At 46.0% G+C, this 15,566-nt stretch overlaps 1 protein-coding gene and 1 pseudogene across 1 annotated transcript in view; both read right to left on the minus strand.

Moving 5' to 3' along the window:
- Prkca (protein kinase C alpha) overlaps positions 1 to 15,566 on the minus strand; it is a 394,797-nt gene that overhangs the window by 195,745 nt on the left and 183,486 nt on the right. The gene's annotated exons all lie outside the window — the stretch shown is intronic.
- Positions 12,898 to 14,348, minus strand: LOC114101254 (heme oxygenase 2 pseudogene; annotated as a pseudogene).

A 15,566-nucleotide genomic window follows, 5' to 3' on the forward strand; every position in this document is an offset into this window, starting at 1 on the left:
CGGAAACTGTTAGAAAAGTCCCCTCCTCTGATAAAATGTGAACCATATTTTGGTACCTATTATTTGCAAGAGTAGTTGCAACCAATGGTTACCATGAATATATCATTTGAAAATCCTAATGAGTAATCCTTTTCCAGAAAATTTTTAAGACTTGCATAATCCATTAGGCTGTGTACATCTTTTTCTTTCTTTTTTTCGCGTTGGATTCTACACCCATTCAAAGAGTGATTGTGGGATCATGAGTGATATGTCTAAGAAATGTCAGCAGGAAGTCTTCCGTTGTACATACAACGCATGAATAAAATATATTACTAACAATTTTAGAATCGTAATTTGTATCAAGTTGTCTGTCTTTTTGCAAGTTGTTGCACAGAGAAAAGTCTCTGAATAATTCATCACGTCCTTCTCTGAGTCCCTTAAGAAAAAAAAAAATCAGAGACACTGCAGATAATATTCTCTTAAGTGAAAAAACAATCTCATAAATTATCAAGTTAGATGGAGCCTGGGGTCCTATGGACTGAAGAAATCCCTGTCCCGGAGGTGAGGATAGGGGAGGTGGTCACTCAGACTCTGAATCTTTGGTTGACAACTTTAGGAAACCACCTAATCCAACTGTCAACTGCTCCCAAGTGCTGACAAGTTTGTTCCTACATCATCGACCAAACTGGTTCCCTATTCCCTTCCCTGTGTGGTTCTTCCCCGGGGAGGATCAGGTGGCTGCCCCTGGTCCACACCCAGCTGCCTTTAAAGGTCTAAAGACAGCCCTGAGGTCTCCAAATGTTCTCCCCTTTGGTTAAATATTTCCATTTCTTTAGCTCCAGGAGTCAACTCTTTCAATGATCTCTTTAATATATTATGAACTAAAATGGAATTGGATAGCTTTTGCCACCCAATGCCCATGAAGACCATTGTCTTGACCAAAAAAGAAAAGGAAACACAGAAGAAAAGAAAGATTATTCTCAGAGCACAGAGGTTAGCTCATTTGTATATGGCTCCAGGTGCCAATGCATATTTTAATAGATGTTTTCTAGTGATAACACTAAAACCTTGAATTTTTAAAGTGCCTTTCAGTGAAAGACCCAAATGTGTTCAAATGGAAAGCTTCCAGGGGGTAAACAGAAATGTGATGCCCGAAGGTGTTCTCAGGAGCTGGCAGCTCTGAGAAAAGAACTCCGTCTGGGGAGAGGAGGACCCTGCATTCACACCCGCATTTGGAGCAGAGCTTGATGGACGCCTTCCTGTACGCAGAGCTTCCCAGAGAAAAAGTGGTCAGCAACACTCATGTGACAAAATACGCTAGAAGGCCCCGTCTTTAATGATGAGAACAGAAAATAATAGTGGCCTTCATCACCAAGGGGTCATGCCCCTTGATGGCAAAAATGAAATCTTCTTTTTGGGTGCTGCACATTTCTGATCATATGCAGCAACTGGACTGGAAGCTGTTCACTAAGGACCGTCTAAAATTACTATGGAAACTAACCATTTGTCAACTGTGGTAGTGTGCAGCAGAAGTGCCAGGAATCATTAAAAAAAAAAAAAAAAATCCAATAGACTTCTGGTCCCTGTCACTCAAATGAGGATCTGGGTGGAGAGTTTTCCAGTTGTGTAAGTGGTTCACAAAGGACAACTGGGCTACAGGCCACGAGGCCACGTTGCCTAGAAATTTCTTGCATGAAGTTAGAAGCTAGGATTTCTCTGAGATAAACTTCAGGGAGGGACACCAGGTAAGGGGTTTGCAGGAGGATCTGCAGCACTGGTGAAGCCGCAGCCTCTCTCGGCCTCTGCTCAAGGTGGCCAAGCGGAGCAGGCCACGCACGGCACCTTCCACAGCAATTCTGCAGCGTTTTCTTGGTGTTAAGGGATCTGTGGGTGGTGATTTCCATAAAGGAAGCCAGTTGTGTACTGCAGCCAAGAAGTCTGGTTATGCAAAAAGGGTGACATTCTACACAGCACTACACATGGGCCACATCTACCAACCCAGGAAGAAAACCAGTACTAAGCACCTGCTACGGCAAACGCCGCAGTGCTGGCTGCTTGCAAGACGCAAATCTGCCTTCTCAGAATTGACAGTGTACTTAAGGAGACGACTGTGGGGTCATAAGTCCTGTAGCTGTAGAAGGGGAGGTGGGCTCAGCAGAGTTCAGGGACAAGAGACTGGGCCATTTCTGGGGCAGGTGAATCCCCCTCTTCAACACAACACACAGCTTGGGAGGACAAGAGGGAGGACTTCTGTCTAACAGAAGAAGAGGGCTAACAGGGCAGTGGATGTCACAGCCAAATGACCTTCATATCCATATGTTCACTTTATTAAGGTGAAGAAAAAAAATTTTTTTTTCTTTAAAATAAAGGGTCAGCTTACCTTTGGAGAATGGGTATGATGTTAAGCCATAGAGAAAGCACAGAAATACTGGAGAGAAGGATTCCTCCCAGGTGTGGCAGGACTAGAGTCACAGCAATGCTCTCTTCTGACCCAAAGGCTGAAACAGGGACCCCAACAAGAACTAGAAATGCGTCACAGCGTGACTGTGGATGGAAGCCCCCAAGCTCTGCCGGGTTGAGGGTGTCTTCTGCAGGCTTGCTGGCATACGCCCCGGGTTCCACAGCTCCATGCTCATGTGGCTTCCAATCTGAACAAGCTTCAGGCTGCTGCTGAGAAGCCATCCCTCTGCCCTGTCAGGCTCTGCGGGTGCCCTCTTTCTCCCCTCCATCCAGTGTCGGGTGCATGGCTCCCTACTGACAGGTGCTTCTCACCTCCACAGCCACAGCCCAGCTGTGACCACTCAGCTCTCCCTCACCTGTCAGGACTCCACCCCAAAGTCCAAGCCACTGCCACATGCCTCCAAGAAGACTTGCGGGTCACCACACACACTTCCCCTCCTGAAGAGTGAAGATGGCAGTTTTTCTGCACGCCTCAGCTAGTTCTCCAGCTCCCTGGGGAGAGGGACCCCATCTTCTACTTCTTGGCAATCTCTCGCAGGCCTCGGCGCAGCACCTGGTAGATGAGGAATCTTGGGTGTTTCACTCATGCGGATGTCACCAGGGTCCTTGGTTCCTCACCGGTGGCCCTCTCAAGGGCTGTTTGAGTGCCTCACAGCAAGGCAGCTGGCCCCAGAGTGAATGATTCAAGAAAAAGAACGAGAGAAAGGCTACAGTGCTCTTTGCATCTAGTCTCTGAAGCCACACATGGTCACTGTCACCATGAGAAGCTAATCACTAAGTCCAGTCCCCAGGTCAGGGGATGAGAGGTGAGCTCTACCTCTTGGAGAGAGGAGTATAAAAGAATTTGCAAAAATTTCAAAACCACAGTAGGGGAGCCCGAGACATGTGGGAGGAAGGATGTCAGCAGGTGACAGATGCCTACCTTCCTATCTTTATAATTATTTCACTTATTTGGTAGGGGAAATTTTTTGATGCAATATCATTTGAAGGTAGAAGAGTCAAGATTTAGGAAATTCAGTTTTTTTCTTAGAGCTGTAGATATTTAGATTCCCATGAAAAGACACCCTCGGCACCAAGAATGGAAGGGCTCTTAAAACAGGCACAGATTTGGTTAGACCCTGTGGGAGGCAGCTACTGACATGGCTCCCACAGCCCCTGCTCCTGGTACTATGGCTTTGCTTGGTCTCTTCTCCCTGAGCACGAGCTGGCCCTTGTGACTTGCTTCTGACCTATGGGATATGGCAAAAGTTGGGTGGACCCCTCTGAGATGGGGTGTGATGGGCTGTGTTTGCAGTCCTGCTGACATCTCCCTCAAGCTGCCCTCTTAGCCTGCGTGCATTTAGGAAGCAGGCAAGGGGCCCATGAGGCCAGGAGTGGAGGGCTGCCTCTGGCCAACAGCCAGGAAGGAAGCAGGGGCTCAGTCTCACCACCAGGAACTGAGTCCTGCCAACACTCACAGCTGTAAGCTTGGAAGCAGATCCTTCCCCAGCTGAGCCTTGAAATGCAGAGATTCCCAGGTGCAGCCCGTGAGGGCCCCTATACCACAGGCACCCAGCTAAGCTATGCGGGACTCCAGACCCTCAGGAACTAGGGGTGGGAGGGTGGTAGTTAAATGCTGTTGTGTTCAGTCACTAACCTGTGGGGTAAGTTTTACACACAATGCATCAATTATTTACATTGTACATAAACTTAACACTGAAAAATACAGCTACAGTATTTGGCATTGAAAGAAATGGTTTAAGCATTTACAAAACAAAAAGTCCTACCTATTTTTTTCAGCACAAAACTATTCACTTAAGTCTATGCATTTCATAATGAAAATATTTTCCCTTCATTTTAGCTCACATATACATGTGGATTTTCATGAAAGAGATATGCTTAAAATGGAAACTTACTGTTCTGCTGTGGTAGGCAGCCTCAACAACACCCCCTAATGTGCCCCCACCCATGGTATTCATGTTTTTATGCAATAGCCTCACCTTGGGCAAGTTGGGGAGAGGGCTTATTTCAAAAGCAGGAAACTCACGTTGAGCATCCCGAATGTGAAAATCCAAAGCCTGAAACTTTTTGAGTATCAAAAGAATACTCAGGAAGTTTTAGATTTTGGATTCCAGATTTTTGGATCAGGGATGCCCAACTGCTATGGGCTTTGCAAATATTACAAAATCTGAAAAACTCTGAAATCTCCAACATTGTCTGGTTCCAAGCATTTTGGATAAGGGATACTCAACTGGATGACAAAAGCGATGGGGATGTTTCTTTCTTAGATCAGGTCATGGAAAGATTCTGGATTTGGCCTGGCGTTTGCCCTCTGTTGCTTGCTCTGATGGAGGCCACACTGGGAGCTGCCCTGTGGCCAGGGAGGCCTCTGCCAAGAGACTGTGGGGAACTGAGTCCTGGGAATAGAAGACTTGGAAGTGAGGCCACCCCCATCAAGCTCTTAGATGACACCCCCCTACACACTTTGATGGAGCCTGGTGCAAGCCCCAGGTAGCCACCCAGTTCATTGGGGTCTGGATTCCTGGTCCAAAGCAACTGACATAATAAGCATCTCTTGTTTTCAGCTACTGCATTTCTTGGTAAGTGTTTGCAACATTAATACAAAATTGATGAAGCTGTCCATGTAACTCACAAGTTTTATATGTTTTAAAACAGAAGGGGCTGTTTCACAAGCCCCATATGCTTGGCAACCAAAGATATTTTCATTAAAACAAATAACAATAATACAACAATGCTCACATCCACAGGGAGTAGAACCTTGGAAGCCCCTGGCAGGAGGGCAGATGCAAGACCCAGCGCGCCTGCCCCCCACACAGACTGGGCGGAAGGGCCCAACGATGACGAGGACTCTAGAGAGGGCCGTGCTTCTCTGCCCATGCTGAAGGAATCTCTCTCCCTTCTGTTCCTGGAACTTCTTTAGGCTGCAATGAAGCTTTCAATCGGCAAGAGATCAGACAGTCTGAAGAGAAATGGATGTGTTTTCCCCAAGGACCTGCGACTAAGGACACCTCAAAGGAAGCTCCTGAGGGAGAACGTGGGCTCAGAAGCAGGTGGAGGTCTAAGGCCCCGGGGCCTGTGAGTCCTGGGATCTCCAGTCCCAGCTGGCTTCAACTCTTCACCCAAGGAAAACTAGTGGCATCCAGAACATGTCAGAAATGAGTGTCTTTTTCTTCACAAGACACCGGGAAATGCACGGAACAAAACAGTCCAGGGATTCTCACAGGTTGCTCCAAATGGATGTACAAGACACAGGGGTCTTAAGAGTCACTCTCTAAAAGGAAATATGTAGGGGATTTCAGAGGATTGTGTGTGTGTGTGTGTGTGTGTGTGTGTGTGTGTGTGTGGTGCTGGGGATTGAACCCAGGGCCTTGTGCATGCGAGTCAAGCACTCTACCCAACTGAGCTATATCCCCAGCCCTCAGAGAAATGTCTTGACTGGGGGAGGAGGCAGAGGTGCATGGAGAGAGGTGGCTTGGGCTTTCAGAAACATCACTCCTTCTAGACTTCATAATCCCCTTCACACTTTGGGTTCAAAATGAATTCTATCTGTACCGTCATGAGTAAGAAGCCACCCCACCCACTCCATCCCAATAAAAAAGGAGGTGAAGAACAGCAACACGGGAGGCAATTAAGAATTTCTTTCTCATAATTATGAAACAAAATTTCCAGAATGGAAAATGCGTGTCTCTTTATCTTTTCTCTCTCTCTCTCTCACACACATCAGCAAGGGGGTTCATGTTCCTACCAAATACTTTAAATACTTTGAGTTAGAAGCATCCCAGAGGAGGTCGAAATGGGATCCACACAACAGCTGGAAATCAATTTGTAAAAAATGTGTGGTTTCTGCTCCCTTCATATGGCAGATGAAGATGAGTGGTCAGAACCCAGTCAAACCTGAAATCGCTTCTGCTGGATGGCTTGGTCCTCCATCTAGGACATCAATCTCTGGAGACCAGGCCTGGGCCTCCAGTGATTCTCGGTACACCAAGGCAGTAGGAAGGAACCTACCCACCAAAGTCGCTGGCTGGTTCCCTCCTAGCTAGCTATCATTAGTCACACAAGCAAATTAATGCCTCTTCACTGCTCAGGATCTGAGAGCCCAGGTCCTAAGGCCCAAAGGTGAGTCCTACCTCCACCTCCACTCAACTTTATCACCGTGGGCATGGTATCCACCTCTCTGGGCCTCAGTTTCCACCTCTGTGATTACTGCACATGGAGGACTTCCTCCCTGTTTCTTGGGCTATTGTTATGAACTAGCACAGCCCGGTGGCTTAAAACAATACACATGTATTGTCTCGTGGTTCTGCAGTCCAACATCAGTCTTACCAGGACAAAAACAAGTACTGGCAGCAGGACTGTGCTTCCTCTGGAACCTCTGGGGACAGTCCACTCCTGGTCTCTGCCAGCTTTGGTGGCTGGGCTGCTGGCAGAGCTGGGCCTGGGACTGCACTGCTCCACTCCCTGCCTCCATGGATGTTCTGCCTCCAGCTCCTCTCTCTGCGCCTCCGCCTTTGAGGACACTGGGGGTGGCATTAAAGGGCCACCTGGATAATCCAGGATAATCAAAAGCCTGAATTCAACAACATCTGCAAGATCCTTTTCCCTCAATAAGGCTACTTTTACAGGTTCTAGGAACAAGGATATGAGGCCACTTTTCAGCCTACCACATAGCTCCATGGCTTATGTTTGAGGACTAAATGAGAAAATATCTATGTGGCACACAGTGAGCATCTTGATGAGTTCTCCTTAGTGAGAGCACCTGCCCAGCAGTATGTGTGCGGAACGGTGTTGGGGGTGGGTCTGCACCCCTGTACATCATTTCCAGGAGGGAAGCAGAGATGCTCTGTTGTTTTTGCCCAGGGAAGAGTCCGATGGTTGTGCCCTCATCTGCACAGGCCAGATCAGAGTCAGTGGACTCTACCCTCCATTTTGGGACAACTTGGGTACTTATTCCACAGATGATGACAAGTGTAAGTAGCTGTGATTTTTGCCACATACTCTTCCACTCTTCACTTCTAGGGAGTCTCCCTGCACAGGAGGTAGCAGAACGTCCCCTTGGGCTAGAGACCCACTACCATAGCGGGTCCAAGTTTGGCTTCTCTAACCAGCAAAAAAAAAAAATCAAAGACCCCTTTGAGTACTCCATTTTTAAAGAACGACTTGGGATCAGCAGATAGGCCTAAGGAGAAAAGACCACGATGTGTTTTGCAAATGTCTAAGCAGCCACGATACTTCATTAGCATCTTCCAATATTCCCAGTCAAAATCTTCTAAAAGGTGTGTGCCTGTTTCATGTTAGGTGCTTTAGTATGTCTGCAGAAACAGAATAAAGTGGGTTTTTTTTTAGGGGGGATGGTTAACAATCATTGCCAAAGTAAATATTCTAAGTCAGACTTGTGGCATTAGGGTTCGTTATTTATGACCTCAACGTGGAAATCACCATGGTTTTTTAAGGCATCTAGAAAACACATCCACATCCTTCTGTCAATATTTTTGAAACTACGGAAAATGACTTGATTTTCAACTGCCATCCTATGAAGCTAACACTGAATGGACAAGGGATTAGCCAGGGTGGAAAGAATTAATCACAACACCTACTGTGGGAAAGTTTGGTCATTGGTAAATAATAAGAATTGGCAAAACCTTCCCTCCACTCATGGGTGACCTCAGCCAATGCACATTTAGTAAGCTGGACTACGAGTCTCTAGTCTCGGGCTATCCCAGAAGTTCCAGATGGAGGTGACTCTTAAAAGGCCCTGCCCTGTGGGGAGGAAGACAATATGCAAATCACCCTATGAAAAGTAACAGGAGCTGGGATTGGGGAATGGTTGTCACCCACCAGAGGACACAGAGTAGGCCACATCAGCATCTGCTGGGGGATTCAAAGTAGGTAGGACTTGCCTAGGGTTTGAAGAGGAAATACTGCTTAACAGGTAGATAGTGGGCAGGGTGTCTTCAAGGTTCATTGTGAGCAAAAATATGGAAACGTGTCACATGGGGCGTATTAGAGATACGCATATGGAAGGAAGCTAAGGGAGAAATGAAGGCGGAGAGGTGGGTAGGGCCCAAACCACAGGGACCCTGAAAGTCTCAGTAAACTGATAAAGCAGAAGACTGAAGACACAAAAGAAGACAAGGGGCTCACCTTAGTCACATTAGTAGAGGTTCTTACAATACATATGGTATGGAATCGTATTATTGGGAGATAGGCTGTAATTGGTTAGAGATGTATGATGAAAATCTAGGGTAGCCACAGAAAAAAAAGGTGTAGCCATTTATTGTGGGTTGAATTGGGTCTCCCCAAAACATGTTCTGAAGTCCAAACTGCAGGTGTATATGAATGTGACCTTATTTGGAAATAGGGTCTCTGCAATGTGATCAAGTAGGATGAAGTCATGCAAGATTAGGGTGGCCCCTCAATCCAAACACTGTTTTTATAAGGAAAGTGAGACCCCGAGGCCCCAGGCACACACAGAAGGAAGACAGCCAGGTGAAGACAGGCAGGAATGAGAGTAGGGAGCTACGAGCCAAGGACCACCAAGGACCACCAAGGACTGCGGGTAGTGAGCAGAAGTTGGGAAGAGGTGAGAAAGGATTCTCACTTGGAGCCTTCAAAGGGAGGCTTACAGCTTCACCTCGCTTTCTGCCTATAGAAGTGTGTGATTGCCAGATGCGGTGGATTACAGGTGCATGCCTGTAATCTCAGTGACTCAAGGAGGCTGGGGCAGGAGGATCCCAAGTTCAAGGCCAAAAAGGTCTGGGGATGTGGCTTAATGGTTAAGTGCCCCTGGGTTCAATCCCCAGTACTCAACCCTCTCCCTCGAAAAAAAGGTGTGTGATTAAATTTTTGTTGTTTTCAGACACACTGGTAACTTGCTATGACAGCCCTAGAAACTAATATAGCTAAAAAGTCAACTGCAAATATAGAATAATTAAACATACTCAATTATCCCAAAAGGATGCAGGAATCAAAGAATTGAAAGCAAACAGAAAGAAGATAGCTGACATTAAATGTGAATTCAATTTACAATGACTATCTCATTGTAAAATGGTGTAAAGTCCCCAATTAAATGGCAAGCACTGGGGCTGCGGGTGTAGCTCGGTGGTGGAGCATTTGCTTAACATGTGTGAGGCAAAGGATGTCACACTGAAAAGGCAAGGTTCAAACCACATGCTGTCTACATAAAATCCATGTTAAATTTAAAAGTAAAAGGATAGGAAATTACATACCACATTAACATTAATCCAAAAAAAGCTAGAATGGTTATATTAATACCAGATGGTAAATTTCGGAGCCAAATTAACCGAGGAAGGTTTTATTACCATGCAAAACCTGCTTTTTTCCTTACATAAAAACAAAGATGATTATTTTCCAATTGCATTACATATTAATTATCACATATTTTCCACCAGCATTTGTCAAATATTTGTATTCTGTTGGACATATTAGGCTCTGAGTGTGATTTCTATAATGATGAGATTTTTAAAGTGTTCTCCTCTTTTTGCATCTGTGATTAGAAAGGTGCTTGACTGTTTTCCTTGAAAAAAGCAAATACCGCCAGTAACAAGAAGCAAATCCACATTGACAAAGCCTCAGGTGGTTAAGCCTTTTTTCCTCATTAATTCTTCCTACATTTTGTCTCCTACTAGAGACAAAAGCATCAGTAAACCTGCAGTAAGAAACGCACAATACGATGTCAGGATAAAACCCAGCAGTCTCCGTACAAAGATGCAAACATTTTTTTTTTTCTCTTAAATTTATGAGTATAAGGTGTGTGGACAGATTTAACTCTTGGAGCAGCAAAAACAAGTAAAAACTAAGATTTTCAAAAGCTCCAAGCTCAAAAAGAAATATCTTTCAACATGGGCTTAAGCCCAGGAGCAAGTCTGGCAATCAATAAATATTTGATTGACTTCAATCATGTAACCTGGGGTAAGTTACTTAACCATTTCCTCATCAGAAAATAATAGTAACCCACTTAGGGCAGTTAAGATCATTTACTTTTAGAAATCTATTGGAAATCATTTCTTTGAATAAAGATGACAGCAAGTACCGGAACAAGTCAGCTTCAGGTACTCTTGTTGTATGGGAACACTCCACATTTTCTGGACAACTGAACATTTTCTTTTTATGTACTAAGGTTTCTTTTCAGTTTTTCTTTTTTAAAAACCAACACGTGTACAAATATTTCTACATGTATTTTATTTTTCCCCCATGTATCTAGATTTCACTTATTTATGCACTTAAATTAACTCTATGGGTGTTCCACAATAGTATACATCGAGATAAAGCTCTTCAGAAGAAATTGCCTTCTAATCTGGCTTCTACCGCTCCCAAAGACTTCCTATGGAAGGCAATTTCTTCTAAAGTAGTCATAATTCACATCTAGCTCTACCTGGAGAAATGTCTTTCTTGACTTTTTGCCATAGTTGAAGGTATAGAATCAAAGCTTTATCTCATTTCAAAGAGTTTTACTTGGTTTGGAAACAGATACTTCTTTGTTCTTTTTCTCCCTGTAATAGTTCCATTTTTTTCCTGAGAATATTTTACACTCTCTTTGTTTTTGCATTTTTTTTAACATTTATTTAAATTTATTTTTTATTTGTTCTAATTAGTTATACATGACAACAGAATGCACTTCTTCTATATGCATTTTCAATACCTTGTTTTCTTAAACAGAGTAAACCATTACATTTCAACATTTTCACAATGATAACACTGAGCCTGAATCCGTATGTATACTACTGAGGTTCACAGCAATGGGTGTGAAGCTATATAGGGCTCTTGCTCCTACACCAAATGGCCTTGTGCAATTTTGTTTCTGTACACTTATTGAGCCTGTTCTCAATTGGTCTACTGTTACATGCCCTCCCATTTTCTGTTTCTGACATTTAACACAGAAAAGCTAGCAAACCAGGCTGTTTTAGGAAGTGGACTTTGGGCCTTTTCTAGAGTATGGTGGAGGGTGCATGGCTGTGGGGAAGCCCATACGATTGCAAGGTCTCTGGCACTGCCCGGTGTGACTTCAGCATGGTGCCATTGTTGCTCCATATCAGCTACTGTGGACAAGGTGGGTCCCACTCATTTCCTTTAGTTAGTCTCAAATAACAAAGAGTTCTTGATACCACCAGAAAAAAGTCTTACATCACAGTAACTTATGTGCTTTAGTGTCTTACAGTTTCCCATTATATAAATAAGAAAACGAGTGGGGTTTTAGTGAAAGGGGAGAGAGAGAAAAGAGCCACATGGTGTTAAAAGATGCCAGGAAGCCAAGGAACACTGGCATCCTTCTGAACATTCAATTAGTCAATTTCAACTCTGCTACAAGGAAACTTTCCCCAAATTATATTTTATATAAATATGTTAAGCTTCATTTGCTTCACAGACATCTGTCTCCCTACAAAAGAAACAAGCAGATGACCACCTAACAGGCAAAATTTATAATGTGTCAGGTGCTAAATCAGGCACATTGTATTAAACATTTTACTGACTATAAACAAGAGCAGAAATTATAGATGTATGTAGCTCTGGAAATTGAATGAAAATAGCAGCATAATTCAATGCTAATTAGATGTCCATGGACAAAACAATCATTAACTCTTTAGCTGTAACTCCGAGGTAGTTAATGACTAACATTTTGCAAGTAACAAAAGTTATCTGAAAATACCTCATTGACTCATCAAAATCTGTCTTTAAAATGCTGTGAAAATTACATGCACACACTAGCAATGACCTGCCACACATACTGTAACTGCAATCCAGTAAGACAAATATATGCACTTTATCATTTAATGATCAGATTTCTTCAGGAGAAACAAACAAGATGCTGAAATCACCCCAATCTGCTTCCACTGGCCTCCCCAGCCCTCTTCTCCTACCACAGACTGTTTTTCTTTCTTTCTTTTCTCTAACATAGTCCATTTTATTGACCATTAGTGCATTTACACAGGCCAGAGGAGGGGATGGCCCAGGCTTGCAGACTTCTGGGGGCTTCAGGTTAAGGATGAGCTCCTAGGGTCTTGTGGCAGAGTGGGAGCCTGGCTTTGACCCACCCTCACCCCCAGGCCTCCAAGGGAGGCCCAGAAGTTGAGTAGCATTGTTTGCTAACCCCTCCTCTCACAGAGCCTAGGTGTCCTGGCTACTAGGGCTACCAGCTCCCCAGGTACTGTGAAGAGGAAGAATGAAGGGAATGCACCCAGGAGTCGAGAGGTGCAGAAGCCATGGGGGCAGAGCTGTTCCAGGACTGCCCTATTGTGCCAGCTGCTGCTGGGTGACAGCGTCTACCTGGTATGCATCTGGCCTGCAGGGAAGATGTTATCAGGCCGAGCTAGCTAGTGTTTGGCTTTTATGGGTTGTGTGTTTTGTCACCTGAGGTGGTAGTTTAGTGGGGTGGAGATGGGGGTGGAACAGAGGTCACTGGGAGGAGAACTCCAGCATGACATGACAGGTCCTTCACATCTAGTACCAGGTCAAGTGTCCCAGCCAGAGCCACACCAGCAGCCAGAAGGAACTGGAGGCTGGGCTTGCTCAGCACAGCTACGGCTGCCTGGAAGGGACAGCTGCTGCCTCCAGGGCACCTCTGTTGTGATGAGCAGCACCGAGGGGATTCTGCTCATCTCCCTTCCCTTCATGCCCAGGGGCCAGTGCGGAGCCAGGCTGGTGCAGTCCACGAAGGCCTTGTTGGCCTCCTCTAGGATCTTCTCTCTGGTCTTCAGATTCAGGTCCAGGGCTTCATCCTGGGCTGGTAGAACTGCCTGAACTGCTGGGCACCGTCAACGTGCTCCAACAGGTAGAGCTGGGTCCTCTCCCCTGTGCTCAGGCCTTCAGTGCCCACTGGGCCACCTTCTTCAGCATGAGGCCTCCCAATAGATCCCCCACATGGGGGTCTGCATGGGCCACCAGCAGTTCTGCTCATTCTGCCCCTCAGAGTGGATCTGCTCCATGTCTTTCTGGACAGCCTCAGAGCACTCCACCAGCTCCCCATGTCCTCGGGTCAGCACCTCTTTCTGGTGCAGCTCCATGGAGAAGCACAAAGGGGAGAAGGCTGGGCGGGGGTCCTCATCGTGATCCATTCCTGCTCAAGGGCCGAGCAAGTGATGCCAAAGGCAGTTGTAGAAGCTTAAATGTCTCCTCCTACCGCTGCCTTTCAAGCAGTCCTGGGCACACTGAGTGTTTTCTGCCTGCCCATGTGCGTCCTTGGTCCTTGTTTAAGGATCTTGGAGAGGTCCTCTATTCTGGTAGGATTCTCCCTTTCTGGGGCCACAGAGTCCTTTTTCTCAGACTTGTTTCTACTCCCTTGGAGGTCTCCACCTCTGCTGACACTGTTGTCCAGTGGCTCTTGCTGCCCTTGCTCTGGTCCAGGCGTGGGCCATGTGTCCTCTGCACACTGGTCAGCACAGCAGTCAGCTGCTCCCTCAGGCACTGCAGCCGCTGAGCTGGGCGGGTGGCCTCCACAAGGGCTCTCCTAGGGAACCCTGCAGAGCTCCCACACTTCCCAACACCAGCCCCTCCCTGAATGCTCTGCACCACCCCACCCGCCCCCTTGGTCGACAGTGTCTCCTCCTCCAAGTCTTACTGTGGCATCTCTCCAGGCTCTTCCAAATTGCCGCCTTTGCACAGAAAGAATCCACCCCCCCCCCCCCCCCCCCCGGCATGGTTCTCAGCACAGTTCTGCGTCCCTCAACCAGGGGGATATGTTCTAAGAAATGTGTTGTTAGGTGATTTGCTTCTTGTGCAAACATCACCGAGTGTGCACAGCCTGCCACAGACCTGGGCTATTATGGCTCCTAGGACCATAATAAACAAAACAACACAGATTAAATCTAGCACAAGAGAAATGATTCACCGAGAGACACGGTAAACAAGAGACCCACGAGGCTGCTGCCAGTGACCTTGTAAAACATGTACATGTTGCGGTAATACAAAAAACAATAAAAATCATACTAAGTACATAAAGCAGTGACATAGCTGCTTATCACTATCAAGTATTATGGATGTGCTATTCTCTTATAGGACTCTTTGGGCCACATCCCCCGACTATATGTCCACAGAAACTAGCACAAAGCTTCTGCACATAATGATGCCACCACACAGAGCCTGAGTAAATTAGTTGCCAGCCATACCATGGAAATCCTAAACATAAAGACAAGACCAGGAAAAGATTCTATTTTTAACCTTAATACAGAACAGTTCCTGTGGCCTCTCTACAATAATTTAAAGCTAGGGGAAAAAAAAAAATTTAGCTTGGTCTGCTTTGTATAAACTTCGGAAATGTGAAATAGGAAGTTTTAGCCATGAAATGGCTTTTCTCTGTGGCTTCATTTGGAATCCGAACTGCCCTGGAGCTCAGGGCCTCTGTGAATGCTGGTACCACCCCCACTGTGGGAGTCCACCTGCTGGCTTCCTGGGCAAACATCACAGAGTGTGCACAGCCTGCCACACTGGTCTTTGTCAGTCTCACTTGGAATAAGCGTGGCCAAACTCTCGATGAAATTCTGCTGTGGGCCCCCCCCCCAAACATTTTAAGGGCTGACGGAAGCTGAGGGCCTTGACCTTTCCCTGATCACCCAGAGGCCTGCACTGATGCAAAATCTTAACCGACTCAGAAAGTTTTACACGATGCCACTGCATATTTTTGCAGGGCTCATTCTGCCCGCGACCTCCAGAACCTAGACGGTGGGATCAAGTGGCGATATTTTTACTACTTTTCAGTGGCCACCTCCACGGGCTGCTGCCAGCGCTGGTCCAGGGCAGGCGCGTGGTTCTCAGGTACTCCCGAGCACGGCGAGCAGTAGACGGAAGCTGCTCTGCGCGGCACGCGTGTTCCTACTCGCAGAGCTGCACAGTCTTCTGCTGCCTCTGGATCCGCCTTTGTTTGGAGGGTGGGAAATACTCTTCTTTCACATTCAAACTCAGAAGGGCAAAACCAACTTGGAGCCCCAGTCAGCTGCTCTTAGCTACAGAAGTCGATATAAGCCACAGAGGAATAATAATAATGATAATGATAATAATAATAATAATAAAGCCTCCAAAATCTTCTGCCTTCCTTCTCTCTGCAAGGCCCCTCAGTCCTTTTTAAAGAACGCCAGAGACAGGGCACAAGATAGGGGACTGGCACTTTCCACAAG

This window comes from Marmota flaviventris, chromosome 17, assembly GCF_047511675.1.
Source record: "Marmota flaviventris isolate mMarFla1 chromosome 17, mMarFla1.hap1, whole genome shotgun sequence".
NCBI classification, from domain to species: domain Eukaryota; kingdom Metazoa; phylum Chordata; class Mammalia; order Rodentia; family Sciuridae; genus Marmota; species Marmota flaviventris.